Consider the following 17624-nt stretch of genomic DNA (forward strand, 5'->3'; position numbering starts at 1 on the left):
GAATAAGTGCAGGGGTGCTTTCCCCTGTGTCCTGGCCAATATTTATCGCTCCACCAACATCACTAAAACAGATTATCTGGTCATTATCGCATTGCTCTTTATGGGAGCTTGCTGTACACGAATTGAGTGCCGCATTTTCTAGATTACAAATGTGAATGCACTTCAAAGACACTTCATTGGCTGTAAAGCGCTTTGAGACTTCCTGAGGTCGTGCAAGGCGATATGAAAATGCAAGTCTTTCCTTTGCTATTGAATCTGCTTCCATCAACCATTCAGGCAGCGCATTCCAGATCAGGACACATTGTTGAGTAAAAGAACCTTTCCTCATTTCCCCCTGCTTCTTTGGTCAATTACCTTAAATCTGTGCCTTCTGATTGCCGAGCCTCCTGCCAATGGAAACAGTTTCACATTGTTTAGTCAAAACCCGCATAAATGTGAACACCTCTGTTAAATCTCCTCCTGTGCTCTATGGAGAACCATCCCAGCTTCCAGCCATGTCGGCAATTTCCAGGTCCTTCACCCGCTGCTCACGAAGCCCCGCCCCAGAACTCACATTCGGGCCACTCCAGTCTGAGCTTGATCTCTTTCTCCTCACTTTCCAAGATTATACTGTAATTGTTATTTATAATCAACAATTTAAGATTAAGCAACATACATGTTAAGTAGGTTAATCAATTTCCATTTGAAACGCATCCTATCTCTACCTTATAACGAGTTTATCATTTCGCTGTTAATATCAAATAACCAATCGGTTCTTAAAAGCCAAAAACAAAATATGATTGATTGTGTTTAGATGTAACAGCGCCATCACCCGGTGATACTGTGAATAACAGACTTTACAATCAATTACTTTTACAACTACTAGCGTTCCTGAGAATTACATAGAACCTGTAGCACAGAAACAGGTCATTCAGCTGGGCTTGTGTGTGCCTATGTTTATACTGCACACGAGTCTACTCCCTCTCTAATTACCTCTTTCAATCCTGCACCCGTATTCCCCGCTTCCTTTCTACCTCGTGTAGGCATTAAGAATCCCCTTAAATGCACCAATTTTACCTGCTTCAACCGCTCCTTGTGGGAGGGAGATTCACTTTCTCACCACACTCTGTGTAAAGAAATTCCTTCCAGATTCTTTATTTGATATGTTAGTAGCTGTCTTATATGTATGCCCCTTGTTCTGAACCGAACGATAGACCCTTAGTCTTGGCCTGTTGATAGTAAACAGCTCCAGGCTGTTCAATCTTGCCTGGTAGTCGTATCCTTCAATTCTGATAAAGTCCTTGTAAATCTTTTATGTTCCTTCTCCAGCGCTTCAACATCCTTTTTAGCACCATGAAGATCAGAACTGCACACAGTCCTCCCACTGTGGCCTAACCAGGGTTCCACATACATTTCACATTACATTCCCGCTGGTGTATTATATTCCGCTAGAAATTAGCCCCAGCACTTTGTTTGCACTCTTTATGGCCTTATCATCTTGTGCTGCTACTTTAGTGATTTATGTACCTCTATTCCGAGATCTCTTTCCTGTAATTCCCTATATGGTTTCTTACCTTCCATGTAATAAATGGTTTCCTTATTCATCCTACCAAAATGAACCTTCTGGTGTCTTCCTGTATTTTGGAGCAGTCCGCCACATGATTGACGGTATCTCCCAATTTGGTTCCATCTGCAGATCTCAAGCATACCTCGAATTCTCGAACCAAATCATTGATGTATGAGGTAAACAACGGTGGTCCCAGCACGGAGCTCTGCGGGACACAACATACAACTTTCTCCCAGTCTGAGAAACGTCCCTTAGAACTTGATACTTTGTCTGTTTTATAGCCACATTTCGATCCATTCTGCTATCTGGCCCCTCACCCCACATTGCCTGTCCTTTGTCATGAATCTTTTCTGTGGTAGCTTATCGATGATCTTCTGAAAGTCCATGTAGAACACATCCACTGCATTCACCCTGTAAACTCTTTCTGTTACTTCCTCAAAGTAATCAATGAGGTTGGATTAACATGACCTTCCTTTTAGCAATCCATGTTGAATGTTTTTTATGAAGTTCTCTTTTTCTATGTATGGTGTTATTGATTTTTTTGCAAAGATTCCAGTTTCTTTCCTACTATTGACGTTAAGCTAACTGCTCTCTAGTTTCATGGACTTGCTGTAACTCTCTTTTTGATAATGGAAATTATATTTGTGGTATGTGGACACTGTCGCCTCTGTTACTCCCTCGCTGGTCTCTCTGAGTATCCATTGTTTCAATCCGGGGATTTATTGTGCTTAAAGTTGTATAGAATATTTAGCAACACCTATTTTTCTCTCTTAACTATTTAATATCTCTCTTGACCTCTTCTACTAGTGCCATTTCCCCTTTGTTAACCACTTCCGTGGAAACTGATGCAGGGTATATAATCAGTATCCCTACCATTTCATCTGTCATCCCCAGTGAATTTATTTTGCTCACACCGACAGGCCTTATCACCATCTTATTTCTTCCTCAGTCACGTATTTGTCGATAGAACACTTTACTATTTATGTTCATATTCTTATTTCCTCTTTGCTTTCCTAATGTTACTTTTTACCTCATTCCTAAGCTCATTGAATTCTCCTTCGTCCGCTCCTTTATTGTTTACCAGCTGAAGTGCCCGGCGGTGCCGAGGGATTTTTGAGGGCATGTTGTTGTTGGAAGAGAGAGAGAGAGCGACTGGGCGGAAGAGAGAGAGGGACTGGGGGGAAGAGAGAGAGGGACTGGGGGGAAGAGAGAGAGCGACTGGGGGGAAGAGAAGAGAGCGACTGGGGAGAACAGAGAGAGCGACTGGGGGGAAGAGAGAGAGTGACTGGGGGGAAGAGAGAGATCGAGAGGCTGGGGTGAAGAGAGAGAGTGACTGGGGGAAGAGAAATAGCGACTGGGGGTAGAGACAGATCGAATGGGGGTAGAGAGAATGCGACTGGGGGGAAGAGAGAGAGCGACTGGGTGAAGAGAGAGAGCGACTGGGGGAAAGAGAGAGAGCGACTGGGGGGAAGAGAGAGCGACTGTGGAAAGGGGGAAAGGGGGAGGCGGGGGAGGAAAAGAAGAGGGGGAAGAAAGGAGGAGGGGGAGAAAAGAGGGAGGGGGAGGAAGGGGGGAGGAAAGTGGGAGTGGGGGAGGAAAGGGGGAGGGGAGGGGGGAGGAAAGGAGGAGGGTGGAGGAAAGGGTGAGGGGAGGCGGGGAGGGGGAGGGGAGGGGGGAGGGGAGGAGGGGAGGAAAGGGAGCGGGGGAGAGAAGTGGGGGATGAAAGGGGGCGGGGGGAAGGGGAGGGGGGGAGGAAAGGGGGAGGGGCGGAGGAAAGTGGGAGGGGAGGGGGGAGGAAAGGGGGAGAGGGGGAGCAAAGGAGGAGGGGGAGGGGGAGGAAAGGGGGAGGGGGGAGGAAAGTGGGAGGGGGAGGAGGGAGGAAAGGGGACGGGGGGAAGAAAGGGGAGAGGGGAAGAAAGGGGAGGGGGGAGGAAAGGGGGAGGGGGACGAAAGGGGGAGGAAGGGAGGAAAGGGGGTGGAAAGGGGGAGGTGGAAGAAGTGGGAGGGGGAAGACGGGGGAACAAGGGGGGGAAGAAGGGGGAGGGGTGAAGAAGGGGAGGGGGAAGAAGGAGGAGGGGGAAGAAGGGGTAGGGGGAAGAGAGGGGAGGGGGTGGGGGGAAGAGGGGGGAGGGTGGAAGAAGGGGGAGGGGGAAGAAGGGGGAGGGGGAAGAAATGGGAGGGGGAAGAAGGGAAGAAGGGGGAGGGGGACGAAGGGGGAGGGGTGAAGTAGGGGGAGCAGGGGAGGGGGGAATAATGGGGAGCGGGGGAGGGGTGAAGAAGGGGAGGAGGGGGCGAAGAAGGGGGAGGGGGTGAGGGGGTAGAAGGGGGAGGAGGGGGGAGGGGGGAAGAAGAGGGAGGGGGCATGGGGAAGAAGGCAGAGGGGGGAAAGGGGGAGGGGGGAATGAGGGGCAGAGGGGGGAGGGGAGCGCCCCGTCAGCCCGAGCCCCGCCCCCGAGCCCCGCCCCCCCCGATCTCCCGAGTCCCGCCCACCCGATTTCCCGAGCCCCGACCTCCCGAGCCCCGCCCCCCACCCACCCGAGGCACGATCTCCCGAGGCCTGATCTCCGGATCCCCGCCCCCGATCTCCCGAGGCCCGATCTCCCGAGCCCCGCCCCCCGCCCTCCCGAGGCCCGATCTCCCGAGGCCCGATCTCCTGAGCCCCGCCCCCCGCCCTCATGAGTCCGGATCTCCGAGGCACGAGCTCTGGAGCCCTGCCCCCCGCCCTCCCGAACCCCGATCTCCCGAGGGCCGACCCTCCCCCCGATCTCCCGAATCTCGCCCCCTCCACCCCCGATCTCCCGGGGCCCGATCTCCCGTGCCCCGACCCCCCCCAGCCCCGATCTGCCGAACCCCGAGCTCCCGAGCCCCGCCTCCCGCCCGAGCCTGCTTCAAGAGCAGAGAGAGAGACGCCGCCGTGCAACCTACCGGGTGAGGCCCGGCCGGACTCAAGTCATGCGCGCTGACTCCTGCCCCACCCGCCTTTACTAAGATGGTGGCTGTGGCGACGCTCGGCTCAGGCCCGCCCCCTCCAGCCTTCACAAAATGGCGGCGATCGCGAGCTGCTTGTTGAGCGCGACGGGAGGTGCCTAGCTCGGCCATGGCTGGGCAACAGAGGCACAGGCTTACAGGCCTGGAAAAACGGTGAAAGATAGGAAAATTCTAGATGTTAGAGAAAAGATTTACAAATTAATTAACTTTTTTTAAAAACAATTTCTGTTTTAAAAGCAACTTTTTTTCACTGGAAATGTAGATTTGAAAAGAAACGCGCAGAAAATGGGAAAAAGAAATGAACAGTTTGCAATCAAGATGGCGGCCACTCACCTCGGTTCAGAATGATAAGGCCCGCTCACACATGCACCGATTGGTCAATCGTCAGGTCACTGAACTGCAGGATTGGTCAATCATCACGTCACTCAACTGTAGGATTGTCCGCCCACACACACAATGAACCCGCCCCCACTCGATGCAAATGAGCGGATAAAGATCGGAATTTTGAACGTTTTTTGGATGCCGTCGGCACAATTTTTGTCCGAGCAAAAAGTAAACACATCTACATGTGTCCCCTAATGATGCGCTTTCTTTTGATATAACATATGTGTAGGTACGCTCTATAACTTTTGATTGTATAGCCGGACAGAGAGACAGACAGAGAGACGGACAGAGAGGCAGACAGAGAGGCAGACAGAGAGACAGACAGAGAGACATACCGTTTTACATATATAGATTTCATTTGCGTGTGCCTTTTATTTAGATTAAATATTCTCCTCTGCTCTTGATTTATCCATGGCATAGTGGAATCTATTTCTCTTAGGGAGTGAGCCTTGGTCCAGGCGTAGAAAACCCACGTCTGAGTCAAAAGGTTATGGGTTCGAGCCAACTCCAGACATAGGAAGCGAGAGTTTACACCCAGCAGGTACTCGCGTCAGGTGGGAGTAGAGTGGCGCCCCCTTCCCCACGCCTTTCCATGCCGATCCCCCCTCCCGGCCATGCACAAACGCACACCATGCTGCATGTAGTCAGTCCTTCTGGTAGGCAGTTGTTAGTCCAATGAACAACCTGTCAATGTAGAAAGGGACTTTGTTATGTAAACAACCCAATTCTGCAAGGTGTGAAGCAGTGGAAGAAACGAGTTGTGTCGTCTGCCATTAGGCATGGAAAAGAAGAAGACGATATTTCAGCTGAACAAACTGTCCTTTAAATATACACCACTGTTGCTCTAACACTTCCTCTGTCAACATTTTCCTCCCTTCCCTCCTCCTCATTCGCTCATATTTGACTTTTCACAATATATTACTTTGGTCTTTGTACGATCTACCTCTCTCAATCATTATCGTAAACCTTATTATTGTGACTTTTAAAAGTCTATGGAATTGTTATCATGGCATGGAGGAAAAGGCGCTATATGCTTCTAATAATAATTTTTCAGGGCCTGAGAAGTTGTTCAGCTGTAATTATGACTTAGTTCCCCCATTAAAAACTCAGTTGCACATCGTTCAACAAGGTTTAACATTCTCAATGTTTTTTACAGCGAGAATAGTCAAGTTCGCGTCAAATCTCTGATTCTGTGATGATTGCATCTGCGATGACTGCAACAGCGCACCCTGTGGATGTGCAGGGTATTACTGACATCAACTTACGAATGTCCGCGTTTAACTGCGCAAGTGCGGACGCCTGACATTGCTGTCAGTTTCACACAGTAAGGAAGGCGAACAATGACAGTTTCACGGTCATTGCAAACCGAATATTGCGGGCAAAAGTTGATGGATTGAACATCCCCACATTCATTTCCAAGAGACAGGTTTTTAGCCCTGGACTTAAGAAAGGAGGGAGAGAGAAAACTGAGAACTACAGACCAGTTCGCCTGATATCAGTAGAAGGGAAAATACTACAAACTATTATTAAGGACATGGTAACAGGGCACTCAGAAAATAATAATAGGATTGGGTAGAGTCAACACGGATTTATAGAAACATAGAAGATAGGAGCAGGAGTAGGCCATTCGGCCCCTCGAGTCTGCTCCACCATTTAATGTGATCATGGCTGATCATCCAAATTCAGTAGTCTGCCCCTGATTACTCCCCATATCCCTTGATCCCCTTAGCCCTAAGAAATCTATCTAACTCCTTCTTGAATATATTTAATGAATTGGTCTCAACTGCCTTCTGTGGTAGAGAATACCAGAGGTTCACCACTCTCTTGGTGAAGAAATTCCTGCACATCTCTGTCCTAAATGGCTCACCCCTTATCTTTGGACAGTGACCCCTGGTTCTGGACTCGCCCGCCATCGGGAACATCCTTCCTGCATCTAGTCTCTCTAGTCCTGTTAGAATTTTATAAGTTTCAATGAGATCCCCTCTCATTCTTCTAAACTGAAGCGAATATAAGCCCAATCGACCCAATCTCTCCTCATACATCATTCCTGTCATCCCAGGTATCAGTCTGGTGAATCTTCGCTGCTCTCCCTCCATGGCAAGAACATCCTTCCTCAGATAAGCCGAACAAAACTGCACACAATACTCAAGGTGTGGTCTCAGCAAGGCCCTGTACAACTGCAGCAAGACTTCCTTGCTCCTGAACTCGAATCCTCTCGCTACGAAGGCCAACATACCATTTGCCTTCTAAACCGCCTGCTGCACCTGCATCCTTACCTTCAGCGACTGGTGCACAAGGACACCCAGGTCTCGTTGCACCTCCCGTTCTCCCAATCTGTTGCTGTTCAGATAATAATCTGCCTTCCTGTTTTTGCCTTCAAAGTGGATGACCTCGCATTTATCCACATTATACTGCATCTGCCATGCATTTGCTCAAACACCCAAACTGTCCAAACCATACGGAAGTTTCTCAGCATCCTCCTCACAGCACACACGCCCACCCAGCATTGTTTCATCTGCAAACTGGGAGATATTTCATCTAGTTCCCTGGTCTAGATCATCAATATATTTTGTGAATAGCTGGGGACCTAGCACCGATCCCTGTGGTACCCCACTAGCCACTGACTGCCACTCGGAAAAAGACCCGTTTGTTGCAACACTTTGCTCCCTGTCTGGCAACCAGTTCTCTATCCAAGTCAGTACCTTACCCCCAATCCCATGTGCTTTAACTTTACATGCTAATCTCTTATGCGGGACCTTATCAAAAGCCTTCTGAAAGTCCAAATACACCACATCCACTGGTTCTCCCTTATCTATTTTACCAGTTACATCCTCAAAAATTCCAGTAGATTAGTCAAGCACGATTTACCTTTTGTAAGTCATTGTTGACTTTGTCCGATCCTGTCAGTGTTTTCCAAGTGCTCTGCTATTACATCTTTTATAATGGACTCTAGCATTTTCCACACTACCGATGTCAGGCTTCCCGGTCTATAATTACCCATTTTCCCTCTACCACCTTTTTTGAATAGTGGGTTTATATTAGCTGCCCTCCAATCCATGGGAACTGTTCCAGAGTCTATAGAATTTTGGAAGATGACCAGCAATGCATCTACTATTTCTAGGGCCACTTCCTTAAGTGCCGTACGATGTAGATTATCAGGCCCTCGGGATTTATTGGTCATCAATCCCGTCAATTTTCCTAACACCATATCCCTACAAATGCTGATTTCATTCAGTTCCTCCCTCTCATTAGAACCTATGCTCCCCGACATCACTGGGAGGTTATTTGTGTCCTCCTTTGTGAAGACACTACCAAAGTATGTATTTAATTGCCCAGCCATGTCTTTGTTCCCCATTATAAATTCCCCTGATTCTGACTGCAATGGACCTACGCTTGACTTCATCAATCTTTTTTCTCTTCACATATCTATAGAAGCTTTTACAGTCAGTTTCTATGTTCCCTGCAAGCTTACTCTCATACTTTATTTTCCCCCTCTTAATTAATCCCTTTGTCCTCCTTTGCTGAATCCCAAACAGTTCCTAATCCTCAGATTTGCTGCTTTTTCTGGCCAATTTATATGTCATCTCCTTGGATCTTATGCTATCCCTAATTTCCCTTGTTAGCCACGGTTGAGTCACCTGTTTTGTTTCCTTTTTATGCCAAACAAAGATGAACATATTCCGTAGCTCATCCATGTGATCTTTAAAAGTTTGCCATTGCCTATCCACCGTCAACCCTTTAAATAATGTTCCCCAATCCATCCTAGTCAATTCGTGCCTCATATCATCATAATTTCATTAATTTAAATTCAGGATCCTAGTCTCTGAGCCAACTACTTCGCACTTCATCTTAATGAAAAATTCTATCATATTATGATCGCTCCACCCCAAGGGGTCTCGCACAACAAGTTTGCTAATTAATCCTTTCTCATTACATAATACCCAGCCTAAGATGGCCTGATCTCTAGTTGGTTCCTCGACACATTGGTCCAGGAAACCATCCCGTATACACTCCAGGAATTCCTCCTCCACAGTAATGTTATTCATTTGGTTTACCCAATCTATATGTAGATTAAAGTCACCAGTGATTACTGCTGTGCCCTTATTACACGCTTCACTAATTTTACATTTAATGCCATCCCCAACCTCAGCATTACTGTTTGGGGGTCTGTATACAACTCCCACTAACGTTTTCTGCCCTTTTTATTTCTCAGCTCTATCCATACAGATTCCACATCATCAGAGCTAATATCCTTCCTTACTATTGTGTTAATCTCCTCTTTAACCAGCAATGCTACCTCACCTCCTTTTCCTTTTTGCCTGGCTTTCCTGAATATTGAATACCCCTAGATGTTGAGTTCCCAGCCTTGGTCACCCTGGAGCCATGTCTCTGTAATCCCAATTATATCATAAACATTTACATATATTTGCGCATCTATTTCACCCACCTTATTATGAATGCTCCTCGCATTAAGACACAAAGCCTTCAGGCTTCTTTTTTAACACTCTTAGGCCTTTTAAATTATTATTTACTGTGGCCATGTTTGATTTACACCCTTGATTTCTCTGACTGCCACTTTTGCTTTTCTCCTTCCTGTCTTTTGCTTCTATCCTTGCTTCCCTTTCCTCTGCCTCCTTGCACAGTTTCCCAACCCCCTGCCATTTTAGTTTAAACCCTCCCCAACAGCACTAGCAAACAGTCCCCCTAGCACGTCGGTCCTGGTCCTGCCCAGGTGCAAACTGTCCAGTATGTACTGGTCCCACCTCCCCCAGAGCTGGTTCCAATGTCCCAGGAGTTTGAATCCCTCACCCTTGCACTATTCCTCTAGCCACGTATTCATCTGAAATATCCTTCTATTTCAACTCTGACTAGCACGTGGCACTGGTAGCAATCCTGAGATTACTACCTTTGAGGCCCTATTTTTTAATTTACCTCCTAACTCCCTATATTCAGCTTTTGGACCTCAACCCGGTTTTTACCTATATCGTTGGTACCTATATGCACCACAACAACTGGGCATTCACCCTCCCCCTCCAGAATGCTCTGCATCAACTCCAAGGCATCCTTGGCCCTTGCACCAGGGAGGCAACATACCATCCTGGGGTCACGCTTGCGGCCGCAGAAACGCCTATCTATTCCCCATACAATAGAATCCCCTATTACTACAGCTCTACCGCTCGTTTTACCTCCCGTCCAGTGCAGCAGAACCACCCACGGTGCCAGGAAATTGGCTATCTCACTCAACAATATCCAAATTGGTATGTCTGTTTGAGATGGGAATGCCCACAGGGGACCCCTGCACTACTTGCCTGCGCCTACTACTCTGCCTGGCGGTCATGCATTCCCTTCCAGCCTTTACCTGCGGTGTGACCAACTGATTAAACATGATATCCACGACGTCCTCAGCATCACGAATGTGCCAATATGTTTCCATTCGCAGCTCCAGCACTGCAATGTGATCTGTCAGTAGCTGCAGCGAGATACATTTCCCACACACATGGTCATCAGGGACACAGGAAGTGCCCCTGATTTCCCACATAGTGCAGGAGGAGCATGCCACGAGGTCGACCTGTGCTGTCATGACTTACCCTTCAATTAATTTAAATTAACTTAAATCAAATCAATATCGCCAATTACACTCCAATTAAATGATATACTCAAGGGCCCTTGGTTACTAGCACTCCCCGATACACAACAGAGACCTTAGAAACTATAACCACAAAATTTAAGTCAATCTAAACTTTATAAACGATTAACCTTAACTGTCAAACTATAGAGCAGTATAGATTTTCACCTGGTCATACTCGCCCATGCTTCCTCTTGCCGGCGTCACTTTTGGAATCATGGCGTGGCTCTGGAATGCCGCTGCTGGTCTGCGAGATTGACCGGCCTTTGAGAAAATACCCGTGAAAGTGAGTTTAAATACACACTACTCTCCTGCTGCTACCGACACTGGCCTCTTCCTACAGGGTGCAAAGTGAGGAAAAACAAAGGTGAAGCAAGGGAGCTCCTCCTTCCATTCCTCACTTGGAGTTTGTTGATGTTATAAATAGCTGAATAGATAAGGGGGAACCAGTGGATGTGTTGTATTTGAACTTTCAGAAGGCATTCGATAAGGTGCAACACAAGAGGTTATTAAACAAAATTAGGACTCATGGGATTGGGGATAATATACGAGCATGGATTGAGAACTGGTTAACGGACAGAAAACAGATAGTAGGGATATGCTGGTTATTTTCAGGTTGGCAGGCTGTAACTAGTGGGGTACGGCAAGGATCACTTCTTGGGCCTCAGCTATTCAGAATCTACATCAATGACTTGAATGAGGGGACCAAATGTAATATATCCAAGTTTTCTGATGATACAAAGCTGGGTGGGAATTTAAGATCGGAGGAGGATGCAAGAAGCCTTCAAGGGGATATAGCGCAAGAACATGGCAAATGGACTATAATGTAGAGAAATGTGAAGTTATCCACTTTGGTCGGAAAAAAACAAATGCAGATTATTTTTTAAATTGTGAGTGATTGGATAATGTTGGTGTTCAGAGGGACCTGTGCATGAATCATTGAAAGTTAACATGCAGGTACAGCAAGCAATTAGGAAAGCAAATGTTATGTTGGCCTTTATTACAAGAGGATTTGAGTATAAGAGTAAATATGTCTTACTGCAAATATATATTGGCCTTTTGCGACCACATCTGGAGTATTGTGTACAGTTTCGGTCTCCTTAACTCAGGAAGGATGCACTTCCCATAGAGGAATTGCAACGAAGGTTCACCAGACTGGTTCCTGGTGTATGAAGATTGTCCTATGAGGAGAGATTGTATAGACTAGGCCTCTATTCTCTAGAGTTTAGAAGAATGAGAGGTGATCTCATTGAAACATACACAATTCTTACAGGGCTTAACAGGGTAAATGCAGGCAGGATATTTCCCCTGTCTGGGCCACAGACACAGAATAATGAGTCGGCAAATTAGGACTGAGATGAGGAAAGGTTTCTTCACTCAGAGGGTGGTGAATCTTTGGAATTCTCTACCCCAGAGGGCTGTGGAAGCTCAGTCTTTGAGTATATTCAAGACAGAGTTCGATAGATTTTTGAATATTAAGGAAATCAAGGGATATGTGGATAGTGCAGGAAAATGGAGATGAGGTAGAAGATCAGCCAAGACCTGACTGAATGGTGGGGAAGGCTTGAGGGACCGAATGGCCTACTCCTGCTCCTATTTCTTATGTTATCATGTTCATATGATCCAGGTGCAGCCGGGTACAGAACATTGCAGCTGAAGTTATCTGAATATATTTCAATTATTTACCTGTATACAATCAGGTGTTGGTACCACCGATAATATGCAATGCATATGTGTATGTCCCAATCCTTATTTTGCAGTCTGTAAAATGATTACCAATTGAATGATAATCAGATTTATTTACTGGCAAATCAAGGTGCTTTATTGATAATTCGCGATATTATATCAATATTGTATTGCTTGAAAAATGGTTTGCAAGACACATGAATATTGCTGAACTGCCGACATTACAAGCAGTGCAGTGAAAAGCCACTAATGCTCAGGATGAGAATTCCACTGATAGACTGAGATTGGGGTTTGATTCAAAAGTTTTGCATTAATTTAATATGATAGTGACACTGAACTGGGTAAATGGCTTCTCCCCATCTGATTTCCACAGGGTCTTGTTTACACAGGCTGAAACTTCCTAAATTTCCAAGTTCTATTTTTTCAGAAGCAGTGTCCATTCAGGTACATGTGTCTCTGTTCAAGAGAGAGGCGAACATTTAATCAGTTTAAGAAGCTGCGAACAGACAGAAGGAACTGGAATGAGGGTGGCACAGAATTCTTTGAAGTCTTGTCGTATTTCCTATTTTCAGACAGCTCATTTCCTCGCCAACGGAATTAAACAGTATTTCTGTCAGTTTCAACAATCTCGTCTTCTCCTTCTTTCAGTTATATCTTACACGAACCAAATTCTGGATTTTTTAAGAATGTTCTTCGATTTATTCCTTTAATAATTTGGCTGATGTCACCTGATGACATCGATTTATGCTGGAGTAGGGCTTCACAGAAATGCTAGCTTGACCAAGTTAAACTGTTTCCTTGTGATAAAATTCAACAAAAACTATTAGAGGTGTTGTACTGCATATACACTTAGTACTTTGAAAATATCAATATATGTTTTTGCATATGTGTGTGCATGGATGTATGTATTTGTGTGGGGTGGGTGTGTGTGTTTGGTGTGTGAGTTTGTGTGTGTGCGTTTATGAGTGTGTGTGTGTGTACGAGTGTTTGTGTGTGGGAGGTGTGTGTGTGTGTGTGAGTGGGTGGTGGGGGTGTTTGTGTCGGGTGTGTGTATGTATGTGTGTGTCCGGTGGGTGGGTGCATGTATGTGTGTAGGGGGAAGGTGTGGGTGTGGGGGCTGTGTGTGGGGGGCTGATATTGTGCGGGGTATGTGTGTGTGTTTGGGGTGCGTGTGTATGTGTGTGTGGTGGTAGGTGTGTGTATGGGTGGTGCGTGTGCATTTGCGTGAGTGTGTGAGTTGTGTGTTTTGTTTGTGGGGTGTGTGTATGTGTATGTGTGGGTGTGTTTGTTTGAGTGGGTGTGTGTGTGGGGGATGTGTGTGGTGTGTGGGAGGTGGGCGCATGTGTGTGTTTGTGGGGTAGGTATGTGTTGAGTGTGTGTGTGTGGCGTGTGTGGGGTGTGTGTGTGGGTGTGTGTTTATGTTTGTGTGTAGGGTGTGTGTTTGTGGTGTGGCTGGGTTTATGCTTATGTTTGTGTATGGGGTGTGTGTGGGCGTGGGAGGTGGATGGGTCGGGGGTGGGTGGGTGTCTTTTTATGTTTGTGTGGGAGGTGGGTGCATGTATGTGTGTGGGCTGTGTGTGTGTGTGTGTGGGCGGTTGATGGGTCGTGGGTGGGTGGGTGTCTGTTTCTGTTTCTGTGGGGGGGTGTGTGTGTATGTGTGTGGGGTGTATGTGTGTGTGTGGGCGGTAGATGGGTCAGTGGTGGGTGGGTGTCTGTATGTTTGTGTGGGGGTGGGTGGGTGTATTTGTGTGGGGTGTGTGTGTGGGCAGTGGATGGGTGGGGGTGGGTGGATGTCTGTTTATGTTTATGTGGGGGGTGGGAGTGTGAGTGGGGTGTGTGTGTGGGAGGGAATGTATTTGTGTGTAAGTGTGAGTGGGGTGGGTGGGTGTATGTGGGGTGTGTGGGGTCTGTGTGTGTGGGCGGTGGATGGGTGGGAGTTGGGTGGGTGTCTGTTTATATTTGTGTGTGGGGTGGGTGGGTGTATGTGTGTCGCTTATGATGACTGTTAGAGAGCCAACTTATTTTGAAGACAGATTCCAATTGACCCGTTACAAATTCCATCCAACACTGTAAAAGAGGGCCTGCATGGTATCGGGAGCGATCTACAAATGTTTTGCCATTTGATATTAAAAACATTAAAAATTAATAAATGGGGGAAATATAGGAATTCAAAATGCAACCAGTATTATCTGTATCACACACATTGCACACAAATATTAATATTAAACTGATAGATAGAACGATAGATAGATAGATAGATAGATAGATAGATAGATAGACAGAGATAGAGAGATAGATAGATAGATAGATAGATAGGCAAGGAGATAGATAGAGAGAGATAGGGAGATAGAAAGGGAGATAGGAAGGGAGATAGCAAGGGAGATATATAGATGGATGAACGGAGTGGTGGATGGATGATTGGAAGGATGGAAAGATGGGCATGAATAACGCTGTACAATATTCTCATCCCTGTGATGGTCTACTATCTGACATCAAGCAGCCCGCTTATATTTGTATCAGTATGGAGCCTTCAGTCCGTCCTGATTTTCTGCATCATTTCAATCCCTATGGCAACCAAAACCAGAGAGATTAGTTTCACCTGGAGAAGCCTGAAGATACCCATGCGGTACTGATGCTCCTTCTCTGGTGATGGGGAATATTCATCTCAAAGATATAAAGCGAGCACGTGACTGGGATAAGATGAGACAAGTATAATATTTGGAACATGTGGCCCTTCATATACAACAAAGAACTCAACATATCCTCAGCCGAATTTCTTCAACTACATCAGGAACATTGCAGATCAACAGGTACATCATTATCTCACTTCCCCATCTAAATACTTGCTCCTCTGTGAGACTGGTGCAGTCAGACCATTCTGAACAGCGTGGATAAAAGGAGCATGAACTGTGACTTTATTTCCCGCCATATATTCATTGTAATCATTGTCACAGTGAAATGTGTCCTGTGTATTTTGCATATTGCAGCCCAAATTAAAATGGCCTTAACCTCTTTATCCACTCTCCCCAGAGCCATTCCATTGAGTCCATTCATCCACTGAATGAATTGTTCAACAGTTGGGCGGATGAAGTCAGTACATCACTGAGATGTGCTCAGGTTGCTGGTGAGTGGTCACCGCAATGGAGAAATTTGGTTAGAGTGGACATGTTGCAGCAGCCGCACAGAGCTGAGTCAGTGAAGTTGCTGTCCATGGTGATTTGAATCACGGTTTATGACAAGGTTATAGGGTCAGTGCTCTATGAAATGAGGTTAGAAGTATCCTATTGCTCAGAAGATTGTACTTTTGTCGTGTGATTGTTTAGAGTCGTGGAGAACTAGTATAGGGATATAAGATGCCATTATAAATATTTAGCAATTACTTCTCCACGTCATTTTCTAGGCTAAATGTAAATCTTCAAAGCCTTTATTAATGTCCCATACACTTAACAAATATTTATTTATATTGAAGTGATATTGATGAATTGTTTTTCAGAGAATGACTCTGAGTAGATTGATGCCTGTTTGACCCACTTCCCCTTGTATAAGAGGCTTTGTCCCATCATCTACATATTATAACTGTGGATTGTGCGCAGTTCCCATTCCCACTCAATATCCCGTTGTCACGAGTAACAAATTGTCTCAGCGCCAACTAACAGATAGAGCGACAGATGGACAGACAGAGACTAATTGGACCACTGGTATTTTCCAGGTGGCCATATTACTAATCAAATTATATTTCTCAATACTTTCCTCCTTCATTGTGTTTTCCAAACGTTTCTCAATCCAGTGATGCTTTCAATCTATTGATAGTTTCCCACTAATCAACTTTCTGAAACAATGGACAGCTTGCAATCGATTGATGTTTCTCGAACTATTAATTATTCCTATCACTGATATCACGCCAAATTGATTGACGTTTCTAGATCTAGCAATGATTCCCCACCCTTTCATCACTCCCAATTGAATCATGTATTGGACCCGGACATGGCGGCCCCGGATTATGTGGCTTGAGTCTCTGGAGAGCGGGGCTCGAACTCACAACCTTCTGACTCAAGGGGCGAGAGTGCCTACACTTCAAAAGTTTTTCATTGGTTGTGAAGCACTTTGGAATGACTGAGGTTAATAAAGGTCGCTTATCAATACAGTCCTTTCCTACTGCTTGGAGCAGAGTCTGTGCCAACATTGAAGAATTGGTTCGATATGTAGTTGAAGAAAGGGAGTTAAAGGGATATGGACACAAGGCGGGAAAGTGGGATTATGATTATTGCTGTTATGGAGGGCTAGCATGGACAAGAAGAGCTGAAGGCCCTATTCACCGTCCTGTAATCTCCGTGCTGTTCAGTGATAGGAACCCTTGTCAGCTTATCGCTAATCTCACAGCCTGAGTTTCTGATCCAGTCCTCCCCAGTTTAAAATTATACCACCCATGTAAATTACGATTGTTATTTTTCAGACTCCAACTAAAGCAACATTTCGACACCTACGAACAGAAAAACAGCGGCTTTCAAATATACACTAAACCTCGTTACAGCTGAAATGATGGGTGCTTCATATCTGCCGTGAAGGGGTTGGTGTAGATCATGTTTAACAATGGATAAACTTTAAATCGATTAAACAACAACATCTTTCATTTAGGAACCTGTTTTAACCGAGTAAAGTCTCCCAAGGCGCTTCACAGACGCGTCAATTATACAGGAATTGACACAGAGCCACGTGAGGAGATATTGGGAGAGGTGATTAAAAAGCTCTGTCAAAGAGATAAGTTCTGAGGAGCATCTTAAAGGAGGAGAGCGGGAGAGAGCTGGAGAGGTGAGGGAATTCCAGAGTTTAGGGCCTTGGCATCTGAAAGCATAACCATCAATGGTGGAGCAATGAAAATCGGGGATGTACAAGAGGCCAGAATTGGAGGAGTGCAGAGATCACATATAGTTATTTTTGTCTTATAATACTCCTTTGACGCCCATGCGACATTTTACTACGTTAAAGGTGCTATAAAAATACAAGTTGGGCTGCAAGAGATAGCAGAGAGAGGGAGGGTCGAGAGCTTTGAGGGATTTGAAATCAAGGCGTTGCCAGACTGAGAGCCAATGTAGATCAATTAGTGCAGGATGACGGGTGAATGGGCCTTGGTGTGAGTTAGGATGATTGGTAAATGGGTTTGGTGTGAGTTAGAATGATGAATGAATATGCCTTGGTGTGAGTTAAGTTGATGGGTGAATGGGTTTTCATCTGCGAAAGGATGGTGGATGAATGGATCTTGGTGTGAGTTAGGATGATGGGTGAATGGTTCTTTGTGTGAGTCAGGATGTTGGGTGAATGGATCTAGGTTTGAGATAGGAAGATGGGTGAATGGGTCTTGGTGTGAGTTGGGATGATGGGTGAAAGAGCCTTGGT

This window comes from Somniosus microcephalus, chromosome 4 (genome assembly GCF_052327205.1).
Source record: "Somniosus microcephalus isolate GS21.2 chromosome 4, FLI_Smic_1.0, whole genome shotgun sequence".
Lineage (NCBI taxonomy): Eukaryota > Metazoa > Chordata > Chondrichthyes > Squaliformes > Somniosidae > Somniosus > Somniosus microcephalus.